Source organism: Aythya marila (genome assembly GCF_965140915.1).
Source record: "Aythya marila genome assembly, chromosome: 10".
Taxonomy (NCBI): Eukaryota; Metazoa; Chordata; class Aves; order Anseriformes; family Anatidae; genus Aythya; species Aythya marila.
The window spans coordinates 14,846,773-14,869,983 of record NC_139051.1 but is presented as its reverse complement, the minus strand read 5'-3'; the positions used below and the strand labels follow the sequence as shown (position 1 = coordinate 14,869,983).

The 23,211-nt window shown below is 46.9% G+C and overlaps 1 long non-coding RNA gene across 1 annotated transcript in view; it reads left to right on the top strand.

The window, feature by feature from the left end:
- The window catches only part of LOC309881706, a 91,059-nt gene extending 72,095 nt beyond the window's left edge, over positions 1–18,964 (top strand). The window contains exon 5 of the long non-coding RNA XR_014318172.1: positions 16,467–18,964. This is a non-coding gene — a long non-coding RNA (uncharacterized lncRNA). The remainder of the gene's footprint in view (positions 1–16,466) is intronic.
- Positions 18,965–23,211: the final 4,247 nt, after the last annotated feature.

Sequence of the window (23,211 nt, the reverse complement as noted above, 5' to 3'; positions counted from 1 at the left end):
TCAGCTGAAATGCATTTACATTTATTTGCAGTAATTTGGTCATGAATTTTGTTTGAGCATTCAATAAGTTTTACAATACTTAAACAGTGAAACCTCTACAAAAGCAACTCTGAAAACTGAGTAAGAAAAATGTAACTGCCTGTAACAAAACCTTCCTGCTGGCAAGCATAAATCAGTGTGTTTTTAGTAGCTTTTGATGAGCATCTTAATGGGGCCTATCAGTTTGACTTCATTTAAATTTTCAGCCATTGTTATATTGCCTCAGTGATCACAGATGCTCTCATGAAGGAGGAAACTTCAGAAAGGCTTAGCATAATATGAGTTTAGCTGGAATTGGAACCTGACAAGAGAGGTGTCTCTGGCATCTGACAAATAAAGTCGGTACTGTACATCTTGCTAGGGTGCACAAAGTCTAGGTCAATGTTTCGTCTTGTTTGGCTGCTCACCTATTGATCTTCCCATGTCTCCTACCTTCATTTCCTACCAGTAGGCAACAGCATTCACTCCTGTTGCACCTGATCTAGGAGGCATGGAATAAAAATTCAGACCAAGAGGAGAAACTTAACAAAAAAAAAAAAAAAAAAAAACAACAACAACAACAACAAAACACCACAGCATATGAGCTGATGGCATCAGGATATTGGGACAGTAGAAAAATTGTGCAGCTACCACCACTCTCCTCCTGGTCACATAATTCACTTTCCTCTAGCAGTGGATGTAACACAGCGACTTGAGAGTTTCAACTTCTTTTTTTTGTTGTTGTTTTCACCCTTTTATTTTGCTCCTGTTTCAAAGCCAACAGTAAAGGGAAAAGGCATCTATGAACATCCTTATGGCTTAGGAACTTGAGGAGGCATAAATTGAGGGCTTTAGGCACTTATCTTCCACCAGCTGTCCCAAAGGCCGTTCAAGCTGTAAAGCCCATCCATCACTGTGGCTGCTGACGCCAGTGCCACCGCCAGAGGAAGATCAGTCAGGCTGGATTATCAAAGTCAAAGCCAGAGACAGTTCTTGTGGGAAGCGGTTAGGAAAGTCTCATGTCTTTGCTCCTTACTGCGTAAGAAATAAAAGAGGGATTGTGCATGAGGGTTGGGAGTGCCCTGTTTCTCATTATTGAAACGTGTGGTCTTGAAAGAGAAGGAGGAGCCCCTGTACAAAAGATAAATCACGTTAGTGCTGTTTGTTTTTCTGTTTTTGCCTTCCAGTGCTCTGGTCTGGGAGCAGGAGGCAAGGGGCTTTGCACATAAGCTCTTCTATTTGGCTGATAGTAAGGGTGCAGCTGTTTATTTTGCAGTGAGACAGAGATAGGCATGGGGAAATCAGACCCAAAAACCGGAACCAAAAATGTGGAGTTAAAGGCAGATACATACACCTCTATCTCATAACAGAGTTTAACTCTGCTCCCCAGTGCCAGCTGAGCTGCTCGCTTCAAGAGCCGTCAGGAGGCAGAGCTGTCACTGGGGCTGACAGATTGATTGTGCCACGGGGATGGATGCGACTGGTGGCATCTGTCTGTGCTGGCGATGGGGAGGGAGAGGACCTGCCTGCTTAGCTCAGGGCACAGTGGGTTTGGGAGCACCTGGAAGGCATCTTGGGGCACGTGTGTGAGCAAAAGGCAGCGGCTTGCACTGCCCCGGGGGATGTGCTGGGGCATGGTTCAGTCACTAGTCCAGTCTCTGGGCTAAGTTCAGATCAGAAAGAAATTCAGAATTATTATTATTATTACTATTATTATTTTTTTTTTTTTCCTGAAGGGGGAACCAAGCAAAATGACCAGGTTTTGCTAACCAAAGCACCGCTTTTCCGAGACCTCTACCCCATTGCCCGAGGTGGGATTTCTTGGGGGGTTGTATATGTGATTCACGGGGATTTTAGGAATGAAAGCTTACCTGGAAACCAAATTCCACCTCAGGAAAATAGCAACAAGCTTTTTTCCAGTTTTGTGAAACGTTTCTCGTAAGGCAGGAAACAGTCCCTTGCCTCCTTCCCTGTGGTTAAACAAGGCTGAGTGGATAGGCAAGATGAAGATTGATGGTGAAGGGCCCCCTGTGCCCCGGGGCTCGCAGGCACTGCTGCTAAGCTGGCAAAAGCCAGAAAGCTCCCACCTACGCCCTGCAGTGAACCAGGACCTGCGGCACTAGGAACATGCCCCAGCAACAGATCACTAAGGCCTGAACAAGAAGATACAGGTATGTGCCAGGGTCCTAAATCCATCTTCAGGAGGAATTTCGCACAGAAATTCAGTGAAAGACAAGGAAATAGCATCCTTTTTGGACCCGTGGGGAGAAAGTTCAACACCATCCACCAACATGTCAATTAGCTGGTGGGTGAACTTGAAAAAAGGAAAGGTACAGTTCAAAATACTGTGGCTGTAACTTGCCCTGCATGCTCTGGTTGTGCCAAGTTTCCCTCTAAAAGGTTGCTCAAGCTACTCTGGTAGCAGACATTTAGGAGCAGTGACACAAGGCATAGCTGCAGGGCAGGTGATACACTCCCTCCCTCCTGTGTAATATCTTCACTGGCTGCTTTGCCTACCACCAGATTTGATTAAAATCTCTCAGACAGCATTAAAAATTCAAAGAATGCTGCTAATAATTTTCATGGCTGCTGACTACGGTAGGCATCTTGTAGTTCAATCATTAGGTCAAGCTGTGGGGTCATCCTGACAGAAGTGCGAGATGTGTTGTGCATGGACAAGCGAGCCTGGTTCTGCTCCACAGCGATTCCCCCACCCTGGTTGGTCTGCAGGAGCAGTGGGACTTGAGTGCCCCATGGATGGGACATCATGATACAGTGAGAGGCTTCTGTAATTGCCACTGCTGGCTGTCTTGGCAGGGGGGCTGAGCACTGAGCTCTGGAAGAAGCCTCTTTAGTTAAGGGCCAGGGCACACAGGCAGCAGCGAAGGGAGTGCGATTATTTGTGGACAGACAGCTGACAGCATGCTACAAGGCTGTTATTTCAGCATATTTAACTGTCATTTAAAATCAGGGTGTATATTTAATGCTAAAAAAAGCTGGAAGAAGGCAACAGGATGAGGAGCTGAAATGGAATGTTGCAAGAAATCAAAAGCGCAGTTTCCAAGAGCTACGTGACTGGGTATTGCTCCGGGTGGGAAGCAGCGTGTTTTCCCATGTAAGCTCTCACCTTATGCCCCACTAGAGAGACCTGGACTGACCCTAGCCAAAGCCTGCCTTCACCTTCTCTTGACTGTGACCACTAACACATACCTGGGGGAAGTATAAGAGAGGAACTGTAGGTAGTGTGGTCCTTCCCTTGGCATAACCTCCTGTGCATCCACTCGACAACTGGCATCAGCATCTTGGTGAATTTTAGTGGACCTGGTAAGTGCAGTGGTTCTGGCTCTTGTGCCTTTAACGCTTTAATCACCTTACCACTATCTGTGTCTCTACAGACCTCTGTCACCTCCCCCTGCCATCTCTTTTCTGAGCTGAGGCATCCTCCCACATGGAGACAGAAGCTGTGCAGTATGCGGAATCACTGGTTAATCTGTTCTTTGCATATTGCCTGTGCTTTCCAAGAGAGGGTGATGAGACCCCCCACAGGAATCATGACGTAGGTGCATCTTCTTTTAGTGGTGGCAAAGCTTCACCATCTTTTCCTCTACCCAGCCTTTCTGCACTATTTTCAGGGATCCTGCGTGCCTTCATCCTGAGCCACGAGCTGGCATTTTAAAAGCATGTCCTGCAGTGGCTATAGGCAAAATGATAGATGACTGTGAGAGCAGAAAGAAGCATGGTATGCTCACAAAGCAGAGAAATGCACGTGTGGGTAGACACTTCTGTGAGTTCTTATTTTATGCTTGCCAGTGTATTATCTGTACCTGCAGAGCATGCCCAGTGTCCCTGTGGTGCACATTCATTTGGTCTGCCTTGGAAGTGACCTGACTGCAGTGAGCAAGAAAAGATGAGCAAAGCAGTTCCAAATTCTTGGTTGTATCTGAGACCTCTCTGAATTACTGGCTGTTTTACATGAATACTTTGCTAGAAAGAAAGAGGAAGCATTGGTTTGAATTGTTGATTACAGGTGTTTCACAATGACCTTGGTGTTGCCTGCAAGCAGAGTCAACCATGTATCAGACACCAAGGTTAAGCAACAGCAATGCAATCTGGCCTTGGGGTTATTCTGTGTACATCCCCTGCTCACTTTGTGGTTTTGAATTTCCCTAAAACTGTATTTTCATAAACCTAAGCAGTGAAAACAAAATCTCCCTTCTCTGCATTTTTATTCCTTTTTGTAGATGTTGCTGTCTCTCTGACAAGATGAATTTGATCGTGAAATGCCATGTTCCCAGTTCTTGACTCTTCTGCTTCCTGTCTGGAGACCTCTGTCCGCTTTGTGTATGTTTGAATAGAAAACTCTAGTTGGTGGCTCAAGCAGGTGTTGTACAGTATGTGTGTATGTACATGTATGGGTTCGTAGTACCTGCAGATGGGACGGCTTCTTCTGCTTCACAGAGGGCAGAATTTCTGTCAGTCGATCACAGCTGCCACGGGGACCGTATCTCCAGTTCTTGATTTTTTTTTTACTATGTTGTTTTTACTAATCCAAGTACAAGCCCTCTCTTGCTCTTGGAAATTTCCACTGGCTCCACTCATATAGGACCTCAGGATTTGACTTCATCTGTTCAACCTGCTGTGCTTGTCAGGCTTACTCTATCAATTTTTATTCAATAAAAGAGTTAAGTTGGTAACCCTGGACTGCGCTCAGTATGAAGCTGAGTTCCAGCTCCGCTGGCTCTGACATGAAAATAACATGCTGCAAGGGTGAGGTTTTAAGGTCTATCACCTGGATTTATGTCTCTCTCCTCTATGGAGGTGAGCTAGTCTTTGTCAGAAAACAAGAAAAGAAAAAAGGAAAGGAGTGTAAATAGAAATACATTAATTTAGGTGTCTGGACAATATCTGTAGAATTAAAATGATTGAAAACTTAGTGTGAAATGGAATTAGGGGGAGGGCAGCAGAACTCTCCTGGGCTTTATGCAAGAGGGGCTGTGCTGCTTCCATAGAGAAGATAAGAAAGAGTTCTGAGATATTTAGCTTACTGCTCTGTTTTGCTTTGTCATGGGAAGAGGGATGGTATAAAGGGAAGGCAGGGGGCAGAACAGCTTTTATGTTTGGGCATGGGCTGGGAGAAATAACATGCTGTAAATATTGCAGCTGACACAGCAGAGGCCCATTTGGCCTGGAATATAGGGCAATAAATGCAGTCAGGTGATTCAAGGGTGTTGTGCAGAAGTCTGCCAGGTAGTTAGGCGAAAGCAGATCAGGAAATAATTATGGCTGATAAGGGGAGCTTGTAAGGAAGCCAGCACCTTCTGTGACCATGAAAGGCTTTAATGATTAACTATGATGGAAAAGCTAGAAGCACATTCTCCCCTTTCATAGCAGTTACGCCCAGCTGCTCTTCTGCATCATTAACTTCCGAGTGGCCTGGACGTTGCTGCTGAGCATGAACCAGCTTTAATTCAGGGCAGCCTCTGGGGTATGAATGGAGAAGCTGATTGCTTCTGAGAAGGGCACTGGTTCTGGCGTGCCGTGCCTGCCCAGCTCTTGTGGGTTAATTTCTGGTGCAACCCAGACCTTGTGGAAACTGGCCGAAGTTGCTTACCCATGGGTAAGGGACTGCAAATGACAGCAGAACATGGCCCAGGTTTCAGGGCCTGCACACCCACTGACACCGGGTGTAGCTTTCCAGGACCTGACCTGGATCCTGTTTTTGAATGTCTCCTTCCTGTTTCCTTATGCAACGATGAAAACAGCAGATGTCAATAAAAACAGCTCTTGCCAATGCTACACTGAATCGACAGTCTGTGGGTATTCCCCTGCTGCAGCATTTACAGCACAATATGGCACTAATACTTTTCCTTACTTGCACTGCAGGCTTCAGCTTCCTCGGCTTGCGCAAGAGGAGTGAGCTACCGCCATCAAAACTTCTGTTCCCCAGAACTGGGAACTCATCTTCTAAGCCACTTTGGCTATGTTTTCAAGGTGCTGTGAGTACAAGCTTGCACCTTGGGAGACGAAGTAACCACAGATCCTGTTAGGAGCACCTGGTGGTGCTCGGGATAAATGAGATGGGATCAGAATATTCAGGCTGTGAGCACTTGCTGGGGTTGGGCAGGGATGTGGACCACACAGCGAAGTACTGCAGAGAGAAGTAGCATGTCTTACGCTTGTAGCTGTGTCTTTTGTTGGCAGCTGAGCATAACAGCAAGGGCTGAGCTGTGCCCCAGTGCTTGACAGGCACTGAACCGGCACTCCAGCTCTGCCCCGTGTAGGGAACTGGCCCTGAACATCGAGACAGGGCGGTGCTAAATACAGATACTGGGAACGACACTGGAGCATTAGTCTGGGTCTTGAATAGTCTATCCTTTGCAATCCTACCATACAGCTGTTATTATAGCATTTGCTAATTGATTTTACTTGATTAACACTGGCTAATTAATTTCTATTAATTACCTCTCATTTTGAGACCTGTATGATTAGGCACAGCTATAAACCTCTGCACAGTACACCTCCGGAATGACAGCCCATGTGCAATTAGGAGCAATTTTCACTGCTCTGAATTGCCTCTGGCAGGACAGGGTGCTGGTGATCCCGTCGACTCATGCAGCAATGCAGCACATAAAGGTGTGCAAGCAGTCCTGGGGAGCGGGAGAAGTCATGCGCTGCTGGTGTGACCGTCCCCAGGCTGCTGATAACTCCCGTGGCAGTCGGCATTGCTGTACTTGCTGGATAGGCTTGGCCTACATTTAGGCTCAGTCATCATTTCTGAGAAAACTGCATTGTTAATACATTGTCTGTAATCAATAGGCCATGACCTTGATTCAGCAAGACACTTAGGAACATGGCTAATATCCATTATGCAGTCTGGTACCTTGGTGGTGTTTTTCTTGTTTTGCCTTGTTTGTTTGTTTGTTTTTTAAGGGCCTGCTTTTGCATTCAAAATCATTTGTGCTAAACTTAGGCTTTTGTACCTGAAAGGGCATCATCTGTGGCCTGGCCATGAGGTGCTGTGTGCTCCCAGAATGGTCCCAGGACCTCAAAGCTGGGAGATGGTAGCACGTGGAGAGCAAAAAGCTAATGCAGGCCGACAGAGGGGAGAGAGCACTACCAACCAGGGCGTTTGGCCTCTTGTGGCCTCTTTGCCCACACAACAGGTTGGTGCACAGATCACAGATCATGGAGAGGAATGCGTAAATTTGGTTAAAAGCAGTTGTTCATTAGGCTTGTATCTGAGTTTCATTTATTTTTAATTCTGTTCTGCTTGCATAGTTTTTAATCAGTTTAAGACTTATCCTCCCAGTTTGCTTACTATTACATATTCTATTCAATTATGCATCTTACAAACATTCATTTCCCCTCCCAGATCTCCTGTAATGACCACTAGAAAGCTGACTAAAGGGAGGCAGAGTTAAAAACACCCTGAGAGAATTTTCTGGTGACTGCCTTAGCCTGAGCTCTGGCGAGTGGCAGGAAGACCAGTATGCTCCAGCCACTGAGAAGTTTTTGAGAAATTACCTCTAAACTGTACACACTGCAGTGGAGCAAGTGCTTAAGCACCCGGGGAACTCAGCAGTGGCTGGGTTTTGGTATTGAAGCACCGAGTGGAGAACTGTGGAGACTCGGGGCATCTCCCCACAAGCAGGTTGTCACATCTGGCTGTGAACCGTGTCCCTGTGTGAGGTGGCAGGGAGACAGAACCGTCCCTGTGCCATGGGACTGGGTGAGCATTGTGGACGGCTGCCACATGCGCCCTTGTCCCATCATGGCGCCCGTCTCCCTGGTTACCTGACGAGGACAGGCGGCAGCGGCACCTTTGCCTTGGGTTCGTTGATCCTGTCTTCGAGCTCAGTGTTTATCATGACAAAAGGCTATTTGCAAAGTCACTGCAATTAAGTTCGCTAATTGTCCTGGTTTCAGAGGAGCTGAGTCTGTGTGTAAGTGGGTCACAGAAACGGGCTGGTTAGCGCCGCCAATTTGTTAAAGCAGAGGGCTCGGTGCAGGGTGAGATTCACGAGATCCTTGGTGGGGTGGCCCCACAAACCCTCACTGAACAGGGCTGGCCTACACGGACACAGCCAGGTTGCATTCCTCTTTGAAAAGGCAGAGAGAACTGACATTAAGGAATGGATCTGAGGGCACTGGCTCAAAGTCAGTCAGGGGGTGCTCCCATACTCCTACCCCACCACTGCCTGCACATGCTGCTGAAAAGCCATATGTGTCTCTGACGGATTGTTTCACCCCAGCATGGCTCATCTTCAGTGCCCTTCCCCGTGTCCTTGGCCACTTGAAGTAATTTCCTTTCTGCTCACAGCCCTGACCATCGCTGCTTGCTGTGCTTGTAATGACTAGAGAAAATGGGAGATCAGTGGGAGATGGAGGTGGAGCTGTTGTGGGATGGCTTGCTGGTGCAGCACCCCGCTGCCATGCTATGCAGTGCCTGGCATGCTCTTGGTTCCTCTTTTGCAGGATGGCTGCAAGATGGTTTTTGCATTTCCCTGGGGGAACTACACACAGGGAGTTACGGTCATGTTGCTTTCAGCTGGAGCTGCTGGCTGAGCTGAAACCAAGTGATTCAGATTCTGGAGAGTGATTCAGAGTCAGGCTCTGTGAGCAGCTTCCCTCACTCTGTGTTCAGCTAAATCGAGGGGCTTTTTGGTACTGCTCTGGCTTGAGAATTAAGTTAGTGGTTTTACCTCCATTAGTTCATTTCTTGAAGTGGTCAGAAGTGATGTGATGTGTCCTGGGATAGATGGTTTAGTTTAAGGGTAACCTAACTTGCTCGTGTACCCATACCTTGTATTCAGTACACTGTCCTCCTGTAATTTCAGCAGCCTTGGGGTATGCACCTGATGTTGACAGATGAGAAGTCCTTCCTCTGCTTAACATGATTCTAGAAATAAGCCTTAGTTGATGACTGAATTTAGAAGGCTGAAATCAATCCCCCAATGCTTTTTATTTAGTCGAGTGTCCCGCTGGAAGGATGAAAATGTTGAAGAAAAGTAAACCTCCATGGGCTATGGGAGGTTAGGCCCCCGGGGTGAAGTTTGGACAGTACTGGAGGGAATAAATGTGAAGGGCTCAGAGGCTTGTGCCATAGCTGGAGGTGGCTTGCATTGTCCCTGCTGAGAGCAATGGGGGGCTGTGTGCTGGGGGACAGTGTCTTTGTCATAGCTGGCACCAGCTGGTGGTCAAATATAACACAAAAATCGGAACTAGAAAAGCACTGTGGAGCCAGGAGGGCGTTTTCAGCCCTCATAGGGGGCACTCCTGCAAAGTGTGAAGGCACCAGCCAAGATTAGGGAGGAAGGGCTAAAGCTGTAGTAGAGGAAAGACTTTGTCTTTGAGTCTGATGGCCTTCAAAGCTCTCACAGTGCTGGAATTTGACTTAAAAATGGAGAAGAAGAGGGTTTCCCTGCATTAATATTTTCCCAAACTTAAGCACACCTTCGGTCTGGTTGGTTTTATTTTGTTAAGAAGCTAGGAGAGCCTGGCACAGCTGGACATGAAGTCATGTATTCTTGGCAGTTTATGAATTCTCTTGTGAACGTATGGAAAACATGTATCATTATTTCAACTCCCAGTGCTGGAAATAGTGCAAATAAATGACTGTGAGTCAGAATAAGGTGAATCAGTGCAAGTTAGTTCTCCTGCCAATCGTTTAAGAGCACAGACGTGACATGGGCAATTATTTGGCCAATTAGAGCAGACCTTTGAGTGTTGAAATGCAGGGCTTTCAAAGGAGCTTAGCAGAATTAGGTGCCTAAGTCCTTCTGCCGTCAGCAGGAGGTGGGTACGTCCTGCCTTCCTTTCAGTGCTCGCCTTAGCAGAATACACAAGGCGTTTTATTTGGATGCTGAGGGAGCAGTGTTTCCAGCGGGTGCCTGGGAAGTGTGCTCCTTCAGGAGGGACAGAGCGCCTCCAGACTGAGACCTGTGGCCTGAAGCAGGTCCTGCTATTGCCATCTTCATCAGGGGGTGCGAGTCAGAAGAGGTGGCAGCTCTGTTCCAGAGCCTTTGCCAACAGTGCTTGGAGAGGACATCTACATGTGCGAGAAATGGCACTGCCCAGCTTAAAATGCTGGGCAGGCAATTAGTCCCATGCAAGGGTTCAGGCAGAATTAGGATGGCTTCCCTTTGCTCTGCTAGCATGCAAAGTTTCTCTTGTGTAGCTCACAGTAAAGTTGCCCAACATTTCTCAAAGGTGGGCTGCATATCAGAGGTACTCACCCAACACTGATGTTTCCAGCATCTCTCTGCAGAACACGCTGCAGTGTCCCTGACTGCAGCAGCCACTGCACATCTTTGCAGCCCACTGAATTTTCACCCCGCTCCTTCCTTCCCTGGGGAGAACGCGTGGGCTGGTGCTGTGGATGTCAGCTGGGCAAGAGTTAAATGCTGCTGTGGAGCTGTTGGCTCACCTTTGAAAGCATGGTGGGAGACGTGTATGTCTGATCTTGTAAAGGATCCTGTTTTCTTGCTGGCAGCACAGCCTGCTCCAATTAGAAAACAAGATTTGAAACAAGGCCTGGAGTCAGTCTGTCCCCTGCTGCGGCAGTGGCACTGTCACTGCTTTTGTGGTAAGTAGGGCAATTTCAGTGCCAGTCACCTCTCTGAACACAGCCTTGCAAAGACATGTGCAAAGTCATTGATTTTCTTTAGACCCAGCATGTTTTCCTTCTGTGGGATCGTGGAGCTGGCAGGACTGTCCTGCCTGCAGAGGATTTGCTTCCATTTGGGCTCTGGCCAGGCAAGACAGGAATTCTAAGTGCTCGCTGCTTGACATCTCCTCTACAGCAGTGAAACTTGGTGCTTTCTCCAGCACAGAGACAGCCCAGGGGGTTATTTGCTGGTGGTTTTTTTTGTTTGATTGTTTGTTTGTTTGTTTCCTATGGGTTTACCCAGGGGAGATGAAGGAAGAATGGAGGCATCCTCACCAAACCTGTGCCGGTTGTTGCTGCAGTTGTGTCTTGAGGCGCTGTGGACACACAAGCACCAGAGATGGTAGCTTTACCTGGGATGCCATAGCCTCAGCTACCAGAGTGCCTTCATGTGTTGGGCAAGGACTCAAGGTGAGGGAACTGAAATGCCATAAGGCCACAGTGGAAGTCAGCAGTGTGCTTGGGAACTCTGAACTGTTCCCAAACAGCAAGGCTCTCTGGTGTTGCATGGTCTTGTTGTGTTGCTTCTGCCTTGGGGAACTTTCCAGGCCAGTAGTAACATCAGTGCATGCAGCAGCCCTTGACGAAGACTCTCTTTAGCAGACTCATTAAGGCTGTACATATGATTCTAGCAACCACAGCATCCTTTGGCAAGAAATGATACAGTGGGAAGTCGTGTTGTGGGAGAACCAACTCCAAAGGAGGCCAGAGGGGGCCAGGAGCTTGTTGTGGAGAGAAGAGAAGAACCCCAGCCTGGCCTGAGGCACAGGACTCACTCATTAGGGTCCTGCCTCATCCAACCCCTCTTCTGAAGCACAGACTCAACAGAGTTGGTGCCATAGTTGCAGCCCCAGTCTCTCTGGCTCTGTTAGTTTCCCTTTGATAGACTGTGCCCAGATGTGCCGCCAGCTTGGTACATGGGTTATAGGCCCTGGCTTGGGAATGCGGTGGCTAGAATGGAATAAGTGACTTATTTGAAATCCCTATGCACTGCTCCATAATTAAGAACAAAAGAGAGGTTTGCTATTAATTAGCTTTCATTGACCTAATTTTGACCCTCCAAATGTTGTTGCAGTGCACTAGGTCTCTGAGAAGGCATGTCATCCTCTCTGGGGAGAGATTAATCTTCGTTACTGCTTCTGTATTAGCCTGGCACTCTTCGTTAGTTTCTCATTAATGTTCTGGCAGATTGGAGCTGCCAGCTGAGGAAGTAACGTTCACAGAGGACATTATTAGGAAAATAGAGCACTTTCATATGGTACAGCAGTGGTACACTGCAGATGGGCTGGCAGTGGTGATTGTTGGTCATGGATAGCACTGGGTATGCAGCAGGTCATGATAAACCGTGCTGCGGTTTATTCTGTTCCTTCATTCATCCAGTCTGGCTTCTCTCTGTGTTCATCTCACCCATGTGTTGCTTCAAGCCACTGCAGTTCCTGGGTCCTGCTTTGGTGAGTTCCCTCCATCCTCCGTCGCAAAACAGCCCCTGCCTTGCTCCATGGAAGGATGCAGGTCTGGTGCTGGGGACTAATTAAGACATGAGCCCAGTTTTCTTAAGTCCTGTTAATCAGGATACAGCCCAGTGGTTTTTAACCCTGGATGAGAGGGGAGGAATTCAACAGAGGCTGCTGCAAAGAAATTTTTCCAAAAAATGGAGAAGGTGGAGATCCTCCAACAGGCCTTAAAATCAGTTCCAACTGGTCTTTGTCAAAAGGAAGATGAGCACCAAGAAACTGCAGTGTTTTGCTGCTTTTTGAGCCCCTGGGACATCTAAACGAGGAGGGGGCTTCAGCTGGTTTCCCCCAGCACTGTGGGAGTTTCCTCTGCTGGTGTCTGTGCCATGGCCCCGATGTGAGAACAGAGCTGCTCATCAGGAGTGCTGGCGTGGTGTTTGGTGCCAGTCTCAGCCGTGGGTCAGAGAGCTTCTGCCCCGAGAGGGCAACCCTTGGAGCCGTTCTGCAGGGGGCAAAATGAATCATTTCTGGTGACTTACCAGGAGCCAGTGACTGAGTCAGTGGAGAGTCAAGCAGCCAGGTCTCTTGGCACTCAGGACTGGTGGATGTCCTCTGCTCTGGACTTCAGAGAGCATGCTGCTGGAGCCACCTGAAGTGCTGTGACAGGCGTGGGTTCAGCCTGCTGTTCTCTAGCAGCTACTTCAGGGGCCCATGAATCATTATGGAGAAGTTTCTTTCACTTTCATCACAAGCGCTGCAAATGCACCATGCATCAGGGTGACAGCAGTCTGCTGCAATGTAACACTGGGTTTCATTGAAAGGTCCTGGATCAAGCGATTGTCTTTTTTTTTTTTTTTTTTTTTTTTTTCAAAGTACAATGCAGTTGCTGAAAGAACCTGCTAAATATAGTCCTTGAAGGCTCCAAACTTCAAAGGGAAATAAAGAGAAACAAAAGCATAATTACAAAAAAAATATATATATATTTTCAGGTCTCTTGCGTATGTATTTTGAATGTTTTGGACTATTAGTAATATTGCTGGTGGAGGCTGCTGTGAATTTGTAAATGGGTTGCAAGTACCAGTGGCTGGCTAGATCAGGAAACACAGGGTAGGTCTGACTCACTGCGTGGCCTTGGGCTATGAGAACCTCATCCCCTAGAGTGGACCAGATGAGAGCAACCCCCTGCTTTCTGCAGGGCCAGGCACAGCAGGCACTACAAGGGTAGCTGAGGTGCAGCGGAGCTGGGAGTGGGATGTATTGCCTGTGAGGAAACCTGGATGCAACTGAACCCAGTTTCAAGCTATTTCCTACTTTCTGGAGTGCCCCAGGGCTTTGTGGTTGCTTTGTGAGATGCAGGTACTTGGGACACTCAGGGTGTGTAAACACAATCTGCAGCTCCGTTGCTTGGATCCAGAGTTTCGCTGTTTGGACACATCAGCTGCTTGGTATGTTTCTAATCTCCAAGTGGATGAGGGCAGTTTTGATGATCAAGCTGGAGAGGTAAATACTCACCACTACATACTTCAGTGCTACTTTGTACAAAAGCCTAAAAATGTGATTTATTTTCTCAGCAAACATTCATGCCAGGGAACATATTTGCTAGGTGGCTGGCAAAAACCTAGAGCCGAACGGATGCAATCCCATTCCAAGGTAACTTTGTTTGCACTTTTCCAATACACAATGGCAAATAATTTTACATTCTGCTCTCTCTGCCCTTGTGTGTGAACTAGGGGAGAGGAGATTCCTGCTCTATAAGCAATACTTATCCTCTGCCTCAGCATTAACTGAACGACTGGACTCATTCAGACCTGGGTTGGGAAGACAGGGCTTTTTGATGACAGAAAACGGAGCTTTTCCAGCAGTAGCATGCTGTCCAGGCCTCTGATGGGACCTTGAAACACTGCTGCAGTGCTCAGTGGGAATTTTGGGGGAACCTTTGGTCAGACAGCATGGTGCTGTATTGCCTCCACCCTTCCCATGGTGGGGAGGCTCTGGTTTACGGAGCTCCAGCTGTGCTCTATCAGCAGGGGATGTAGGCTGGTGAGAGAGGCAATGGAAAGGCAAGGCAGGCAAACCACAATTTCCGAGAAATATCACAGCCATCTTTCCATGTACAAAGAGTTTTTGGATGGAAATACTGTCATTTGTTCTTAAAATAGAAATAAAGGTGGCAGTCCTACTTTTCCTGTTAAATCCTACTGCAGTGGAAAAACTCTGATCATACCTACCTATTAACAGCAATTACTGTAGCATTCAGAGCCACCGATTGTCAAACACGGCCCATTTTGGTCATTATGGGTGTTCTCCCATTAAGAGAGAGCCTTCATCCTAATGGGGTAACAGTCCTGATGTTAAACATAAAAAATAAAAATCCCTTTGTTGAGACAAAAGATGTGGCTGGAAGGGGTAGGAGTATCTGTGATCTCAGTGTGGCCAGTGCTGGCAGAGGAGACACTGGAACGAGGAGTTGGGTGCTGCTGAGATGCTGGACCTAGGTGTGGAAAGAGCAGAGCTGCTGCAGCTGCTGAAGATGAAGAAACGCGTGTCAGAAATGTCTAGACAAGGTGGAAAACTTATTACAAGTATTGGGGGGAAAAAACGAAGAGAAACAAAGAACCAGTAGATTGCATGATTATATGCTGCCTAAGGAAGACAGGTTGAGATCATATAATTCTCTGGGGAAACTTTACATGAAACAATTATATGTTCAGTTAGGTGCACTCCCTTAGTTTCTTTTTTATTATTAAAAAAAAAAAAGAAAGAAAGAAAAAAAGGGCTAAGTGCTCAAAAAGTGTGGAGGAGGGTAGTGAAGTGCCAAGCTGAAAACCTTTTTTTATATCTCTGTATGTACCGTGTAGTGGGGGAGAAAGAACAGAGAAAAGGATGCATTTGACATGTGTCAGAGATACCAACAGCTCCAGTAACAATTTTAAGGAAATTAAAGGGAAGCATTTTAGAGCACATTTTTAAGTCTCAAAAGCACTTAAAAATACAGAATTTGAGAAAACCTCAGCATGTCAGCTCCTTTCATATCCAGCATGTTAGGCTCAGAAAGCCAAGCCTACATCATACGGAGACACCTTTTACTTGATGTAAAGTTCATCAGAAGCCGTACCAGAGCACGGGAGAACCTCTGTGCAAAACAGCTCCTTCCAACAGGCTGAAGCTCTGAAATCCCAGAGTAGGCTGGGGATAAAGGGAGAGGACTGGGGCTCCTGGATCCTGACTTATCAGTGTACTGCAGGTACAACCCCTCACGCTGTAGCTTCCTTAATCCTTCAGCTTAGCTGGACAGAGGAGTTCCCATCATTGCATGGGGTTTGCCTCCCCACTGCCTGTCCCTTTGGGCATAGTGCTGCGGTGTCTCTGGCCCTGGCTGTGCTCTTTATCCTCACCTCCAGGCAACTCGGAGGAGGTCAGACTTCTTGCAGCTCTTACCAGCTCTTGGTGCACGTTGAGCCACCTGGAAAGCGGGGCACCATGAGGAAGTGTGTTGAGAAGCAACTGGAACCAAGGCTTCGCAAGCACAGCTCAGCTTCCTCAGTTTGGTTTCTCATGGTCTTGCAAGGCCACGTAATGCACAACGTGGGGTGTGCCCACTGCTTTTCCACTGCAAATCAAACAGCCCTTGGCTGTCATCACTTTGCTGTAACAGCACAGGGGCGGTCTTTCATCAGGACCACGTTCTCTTTCATTTCTCTCCCTCATTTCAGTCCCTGCCCATCTCATGGGTATTTTCATCCTTCTTGGCTGTGACACACCAGAGGTGGAAGCAGGTGTGATAAGACAACACTTACCTTTTGGAGTTCCTTTGCCTTACCTGCATAATACTGAGGGTCGGGCAGCACGTGTAGCCTGATGCAGAGAGGAGCCACAGGGACAGACACCAGTGTCTAAGCAGGAGAACAGGAAGAGTTGTGTAAGAAAGCAAGAGAAAAGAATACACTAGCATGTTTTCATTTCCTCAGGAACACATCCCCAAAAAAAACCCACACAAGAGGATGAGTCATCCACAGAGGATATTGGCCGCTTTGAGTTGCAGCTGCTAGTTTTTAATTCTATAGCTTTAATTTGCCAGACAAATGAAATAAGGAAGGAATGACTGGATAGGATGCGTATCACTGTCACTGTGTAGGATTCTCCCTTTTCAAGCGTGGATGCATGAGCTTGGATGTTGGATATCAGACCTTTGAGCTGAGTTGGTCATGCACAGGTGAAGTTCGTGCACGCACATCTCTAGGCTTCAGGCACAGCTTTGTCAGAGCGTGTAAGATCATATCATTGACAAACATGGCAAAAATAAATTTTAATATTATCTCTCCTTTTAGAGTATTTCGACATTAATCAGTACCCTTCGGATGAAGCCCTACATAAAAAAAATGAAGCAATACAGATCTTGGAGGAATGGCTGATACTCCAGAGGGCCACGCTGCCGTCCAGAGGGACATCAACAGGCTGGCAAATAGGCTGAGAGGAACCTCCTGCAGTTCAGCCAGAGGAAATGCTGAGTCCTGAACCTGGGGAGGAGCAACCCCAGGGCACTACAACAGGCTGGAGAACCAACTGGAAAGCAGCTGGGAGAGGAAAGACCTTGAGGTCCTGGTGGACATCACATTGAACAGGAGCCAGCATGAACTGGAGCTTTGTGGCAAAGGCCAGCAGGGGTGATGCCAGCAGGTGGAGGGAGATGATCCTTCCCCTCCTTTCAGCACTGGTGAGGTACAGCTGGGCTCCCAGTGAAAGAAAGACATGGACATAGTGCAATGAGTCAAGTGAATGGTCAAGATGATGATTAAGAAGAGCTTGGATCATCTAGTATATGCAGAGGGGCTGAGAGCACTGGAGTTGTTTTGTTTAGAGACAGGAAGGCTCAGGGTAGTGGGGGACTTATCAGTGGGAATCACAGAATCATCTAGGTTGGAAGAGACCTCCAAGATCACCTAGTCCAACCTCTGACCTAACACTAACAAGTGCTCCACTAAACCATATCACTAAGCTAAACAAACTGGAACACCGGAAATTCCATTTAAACGTAAGAAAAAGCTCACTGGGAGGGTGGTGAAACGCTGGAATTGGTTGCTCTGGGAGGTTTTGGAGTCTCTGCCCTTAGAGATGTACAAAACCCTACTGGATGTGACCCTGAGCAACATTCTCAATGTGACCCTGCTCTGAGCAGAACATTTGGACTGGGTGATCTACAGAGCACCCTTCTGACCTCAGCGTTTCTGTGATTTTCTTCCCAGTTGTTACCACTATGTAAATTATTGAGCTGTCAAAGAGTTCAAATGATCTGGTGAAGAACTAAAGAGATTCTGTGCTTAGCATGAAGGTACACTGGTCTGGAGTGGATTAGCTGAGTCAGACAGCCAGTCTGTCAGCTGGATAAACAGCCCTCTGCCACTTCCTCCGAGGTCCTCCTTTGGCACACTGAGCAATAGAAAGTCACATGCCGTAGTGCAGAGCAAACCCAGAGAGAGTTTATAATCTCTAGGTCTAGGAACTGGTTTTGTTATATGAATAACAAATAGAAGAGCAAGGCCGTAGTGAGATCTTTTCCATATGTCAGGTCAGAATCTTTTCAGTTATCAAGTAGGCTTCTATTCTCTGCCTTTGGCTGGAGTGAACACAGAAGGTGGTTTTTCAGGGTTCATGCCATGAGGCATAGGAAGTTGGTTGCAGACACAACATGGGACATTTGTCAAAGGCATTAATCTCTAAGTTATTAATAGCTATTAAGATATTTCATTTTAGAAGAAAGAAATGTGGTAAGAAAGGCAAAGCCAGTATTGTGAATATTCAATTTGATCATAGCTTGTGCTATTTGATCTAAGAGGAATCCTGCTTCTTTTTCCAGTGACTGTTACAACTTGGATGCTGGGATTTCAAGGTGTTATTCTATTAGCAATAGTGGGAGAATGGAACTGAAATCCTGTCCCTTTTTCAGGACACTATCAGAAATAGTTTCAAGATGGGACCACAGCGCAGGGGTCTGAGGAAAAAGGCACAGAAGTCTTGAAGGTCAGCTGTAATCATGAAAACAGAAGTCTGGGAGATTTCCCCAGGGTACAGCCTGTCAAGGGCTCTGCAAAACTAACCCAAATTCAGGCTGCTTGGAGATAAACTGGTACCTTAGAAAATGTACAGGAACAGAAACCATCCAACTTCTGCCTTGGAAGGTCTCATACTTCTTGGGCTAAGCCAGCCTTGAATGAACGGAAAGTGGCTGAGAAAAAGTTCCTTGAGCGTCTGTTGTTCTAGGCTTTTACACTGTTGTGTTTCCTTTAAGGCTGTCTCTGCTTGTTTTGCTCTGTGCTGAGGTACCCAAGCTGGTGACCTAGGGACACCAGTGACAGAGGGTGAGTTTGGCACTTTAGCTTCTAAAAACCTCCAGCAAAGATGTGTGAAAACATGGGGATTCTCAGTAAAATACTGTTGGTTTTTTGTTTGTTTGTTTTTGTTTTTGAAAAGTCAAGGAAGTCATCAACCATAAGGTAACAGAAAAGAGCTCTGCAGCAATTTGTTTTATCTTAATGTGGCAAGCAGACAATGCCTCCCTGGCCTCCTCTGCTCTCCTAATGGATAAGAGGATATGGCTCTCCAGAGGCAGTTTAAAGGTGGAATGCAATGTCCCCGTTGCCCCAACTTACTAAAGACTTCTAACCGAGATAAAATACAAACTACTCACACTAACTCTCGAGAGCCAAAAACTGCCTTGTGGTTAAGACAGATTTGGCCAAGGGTCTGTTTTTGAGTCCCAGCTCTGCCAGCAGCAGTCTGTGACATTGGCAAGTATGCTTCCTGGGTATGGGAAAGTACTTTTCTATGAATTTCCCTGTATTATACTCTTCTTCCATTAAAGCTAATCCTGTCCTTTGAATATGTTGTTGATTCATATTCTGCTTTGTCTCTTGTTGACCATACATATCAGATGAGGATGGGAGCCTCTCCCCCCATCTGGTTTTTCTTTGTAGGTTCAGACTTTCAGTTTCCAGCTGAAGAGGCTAACTATTCCTGGGGCTGCAGTGCTAGGAAAAGCTGGTACACTCACACTTGTGGCAACCAGGGAGTGAAAAGACACCGGCAGGACACTGCTGTCTCACCCACCTACTGCTGTTATTTCTGATAGCGCTAACTGTGCTGTCAGAGAAAACCAGAGCAAAAGGAAAGGAGTATTTGGTCTAGGAAGAAAATCGTGATGGTCAGAGATGAAGGAAAAGGAATGACTGAAATCTGTCCTGTCAAACATCTCTGAGTCTGCTCCGTGGTCTCATCTGCAGCCCCAGCGGGGTGTCAGGCAGGACCTGGATGTTGATGAACACAAGGAGACTCAAATGTGGCAACTGCTAATCACAGGCAACTGTGGGAGTGATGATGCCAAGATTATCACTGTAATGCCAAAAGAATCTGACTGGAGTGCTTAAAATTCAATCACATAAGATTGTATTTAGAACCTGTTCTCACCTCTCACGGTGTCTACGTAAATCCTGCTTGACTTATCATCGCTTTCCAAAAGCAGGCACATTTTTGAAGTTTGGAGAATTCAGGTAGAATTTTTCCCCACCCAAACCATTGGTTATACCTGGCTGGCCCTTCCATGTGCTGGTGTCCTATCTCACATGTGAGGATGTTGAAGATCCTTTGCTGAATTGCCTTGCAGATTGCATTGTACCTCTTTGGCCAGGGAAGTGTGGGGAGATGGTGGCTGGAAGTTTTTGGCAGCAGGCACAGCTGGGAAAGGGCTGCCCTGTCTGTGTTTCACTTTGAAATATGTGCTCAGGACCCCACTGATGCCAGAAAATGCTGTTCTCTTGGATGGGAATAAATCAATATACAAAAATCCCTCTCTACTGAGTAATGCTTCATATATCACATTTATGCATTTCTGTTGGCCTCAGTGTTATATACAATTCCTGCGTAATTCCTGTATAAGGTAGAATTGCACCAATGGTTCTTCCCTCAAAATGTTATCGTGCTTCTGCAGGCGCAGGGCAGCAGAAGACCAGTCTGAAATCTGATCTGGTGATTTCATCTGCCACATGTCAAGTTAATCCTCTGGGAACTCGATGGAACCCGTGAAGTCATGCCAAGACTTAAATTTGGCATGAAGCTGGAGGGATGAGTCCGGCCACCACCTGCATCGAGTCGTGGCGCATGCGACAAGCTGGCTGCTGCTTGTCTACAGACTCCGGCTCCTGCAGTCCACCCTCTGGTAACGTGAGCGAGAGAATGAGCCCTGATGCTTTGAACATTGCACAAGAAGGGGCAGTGCCCCCAGAGGCATGCACCCTGTACACACACGTATCCGGTGGGGTGGATGGAAATGCACACAGGCCGCTTTGATCTCCTCCTGCAGTAGCCCAAGGCCATTGCAGGTGCCCTTGTCCTTGCTCAGTATGTGCATTGTCACCATGGGAAGATTGCTATGTGTTTGCAGTGGTTAAAAGTTGAGTGGTTATCAGGCCTGGACCCAATCTTCCCTTGGCCTAAAGCACTGCATTTGGGAATGTCAAACCTCCCTGACAGGTATTGCATCAGGAACAACATGGGTGTTTTTTTTCCTGTTGATTTAGCCAGCCTGACCCCTGACTTTCCATAAAGGTCATGTTACAAAGGAGGCTGCAGGTTTCTGCAGCCACAACCTGCACATACCACCTGCAGACAAGGCTTTGTTCTATCCGGGATTGGCAGGGAATTTCTCCGTAAAATACTCAGTTTGCTGGTGGTGCTCATTAATAGAAGTGATGTGCAAGAGCCCTATCCTGGCATAACTCTGCCCTTCAGATGCTGAAGTTATCTTTTAAGAGGGGTTGAGCCACATTTCATGGGGAATTATGAAAGTTCAGATAAAAAAAAAAATATATATATATATATATATATAAAGTAAATGAATGTAACTGAACAAAAATGCAAGCAGGCATCCCTAACAGGTGGTTTCAGCTTCATTTTCCAGCTGAAAATGCAAAGATTCATCCTTCTGCAAAACAGGTGTTTTGGATGACTCACTGTTGTCCTACCCAGCTGGAGATGAGAAGGTATCCCAAAACCCAGAGCATGTGCACCAGCTGGCTTGGGAGCAACAGCTGTGCTCCACTAAGAGCTTCTCTTCCCCTCTGCTCGTGGGTCTGTTCCTGGGCAGAGCCGGGCTGTGCCCAGAGCTCTTGGTGTGGGCTGGAAACAGAAGGAAGAAATGGTATTTGCAGCCAGCTCGTGGTATGGACATTCTGGAAGGGGATGAAGGAAGCAACAAGGTTGGTCTCAGTGCTGCAAGAGGTCTGGCTTGTCCATGGGCTGGGGGAATGCTGCCTTTGCCCTAACTTTGGTCTCTGCTGCAGAGCCATGGGTGGGGGAGAGCTGTTGACTTGATTGTGTTCAGTTTCTGATAGCGGTGTGCAAGATACTTTGGTCTGCCAAAACTCTGAGCTTCTGTGTTGCCTCTAGCATGCATTCAGGGTGAGAACACAGCTACAGGGAAGCAAAGGAACCTGGCACCGAGCAGTTTCATCTCTTATCTACTTCAAGTGCTCTGTCAATGTTTGCGCTGAAGGCGAGGTGGTCTCCGAGGTCCTGTCAAGAGGGAAGGAGATCTAAAGGTTAACTAGGGCTCTTGAATGCAGGTGCTCTGAACTGCAGCTGAGTTTTCTCTCAGAAGAGCTTAGGATGATGACTGGTGTGAGGAACAAGCCTAGGTGCTGCGTGTTTCTGCTGTGACTGTGTCTGCTCTGCCCGTTTGGTGTGGTGTGTTTTGTTCCTTTAATGGTCTGGGTACAGGCAGGTCTGCTTCCAGGCTCCAGCCTGCTCCCAGCTGCACATCCCACTGGTTTTAATGGTGCTCGCTTGGCTGCTGCATCTAAATAATCAGGTAAAAGGGACGGTTAAACATCTCCAGCCTTGCTGCAGGTGTATGTATGTCGGTAGCCAGCTTCCTACAGGAATCTCCTGAAGGTGTAGAAAAGGTGGGGACTAGCCTGCAAGTCAAGGAAACGCTAAAAAAAAAAAAATCCAGCAACTGTTTCTTGGCTCACATGTAGATGTTCATTTGCTGGCCTGCCCACATGGTGCACGGTCAGAGGGATGTTGAAACTTTAAAAAAACCTGCAGTGCTTGTGGACTGAACTTGAGGAGAATATGTAGGCACGTGCCAAGTCAAACCTCTCTATGTGTCTGGGGGACCTGAACTGGAGAATTATTTACATAATTTGAATTGTTTTACAAAAATAGACGTTTCTGGGTTTGGCGTTGGAAAAGATCTCCTGTGTAATTGCATGAGAGTCTAGCACGGTTGATCTGGAAAGGAAACGGGACTATAAGGTTGCCTTAAGGAGCTCTAGTGCTCTGTTTGTACTCTCTGCATTTTCGGGTAAAAGGGGGATGATATTTTCATCTCTGGTGCAAATTTGATGCTTAAAGAGTTGAATTTTTAAGTAATTGGCTAACCTGGAAGTATTGAGACAGCAGTATAATATAGAGATGGCAGCTGAGGATGAAGGTCAGTTTGACCTGTCTCTCTCCTCCCAAGTGAATCTTTCTGAAAAATCAGAGACTCGTAGGTCTGCAGTTCTTTGACCCTCGTGGTTGGCCTTGTGTGTCTCACTAGAAGGAAAGTAGCTAGCTTTGTATTGGGCTTTCTGCTTCATGCTGGTTTCTCATGGAGAATGAATTCATTCTAAAATTTAAATAACAGTCTTGGTGGCTGGCCAAGGAGCTGAAACTAAGTGTTAAGTGGGGCAAATTTTTGTTGTCTTGTGTTTTTCCCTCAGTGCTGTCTTTGTTTGGGACAAAACTGCTCAGGTTTGAATTTGGGAACAGGTTTAGTCAAAAAGTACTGAAACATCAGTCAGAATAATCTGATTTCCTGAGTCTTTGTTTTCAAAGTGCCCATTTTGCTTCTAAATTTGTGGCTTTAACTGAAGCCACTCTCCCTGCTTCCCTGCAGCAGAAGTCCTTGGTAGCTGGACTGCAGAAGCAGCAAATGCCCCTGGGATGTAAAGGGGGCTGTAGAGAGAAAAGACCTAGAGTTACGTGAGCAAATCTTGAATAGCTTTCTCAGACTCCAATCCAAGCAGGGCCAAACCA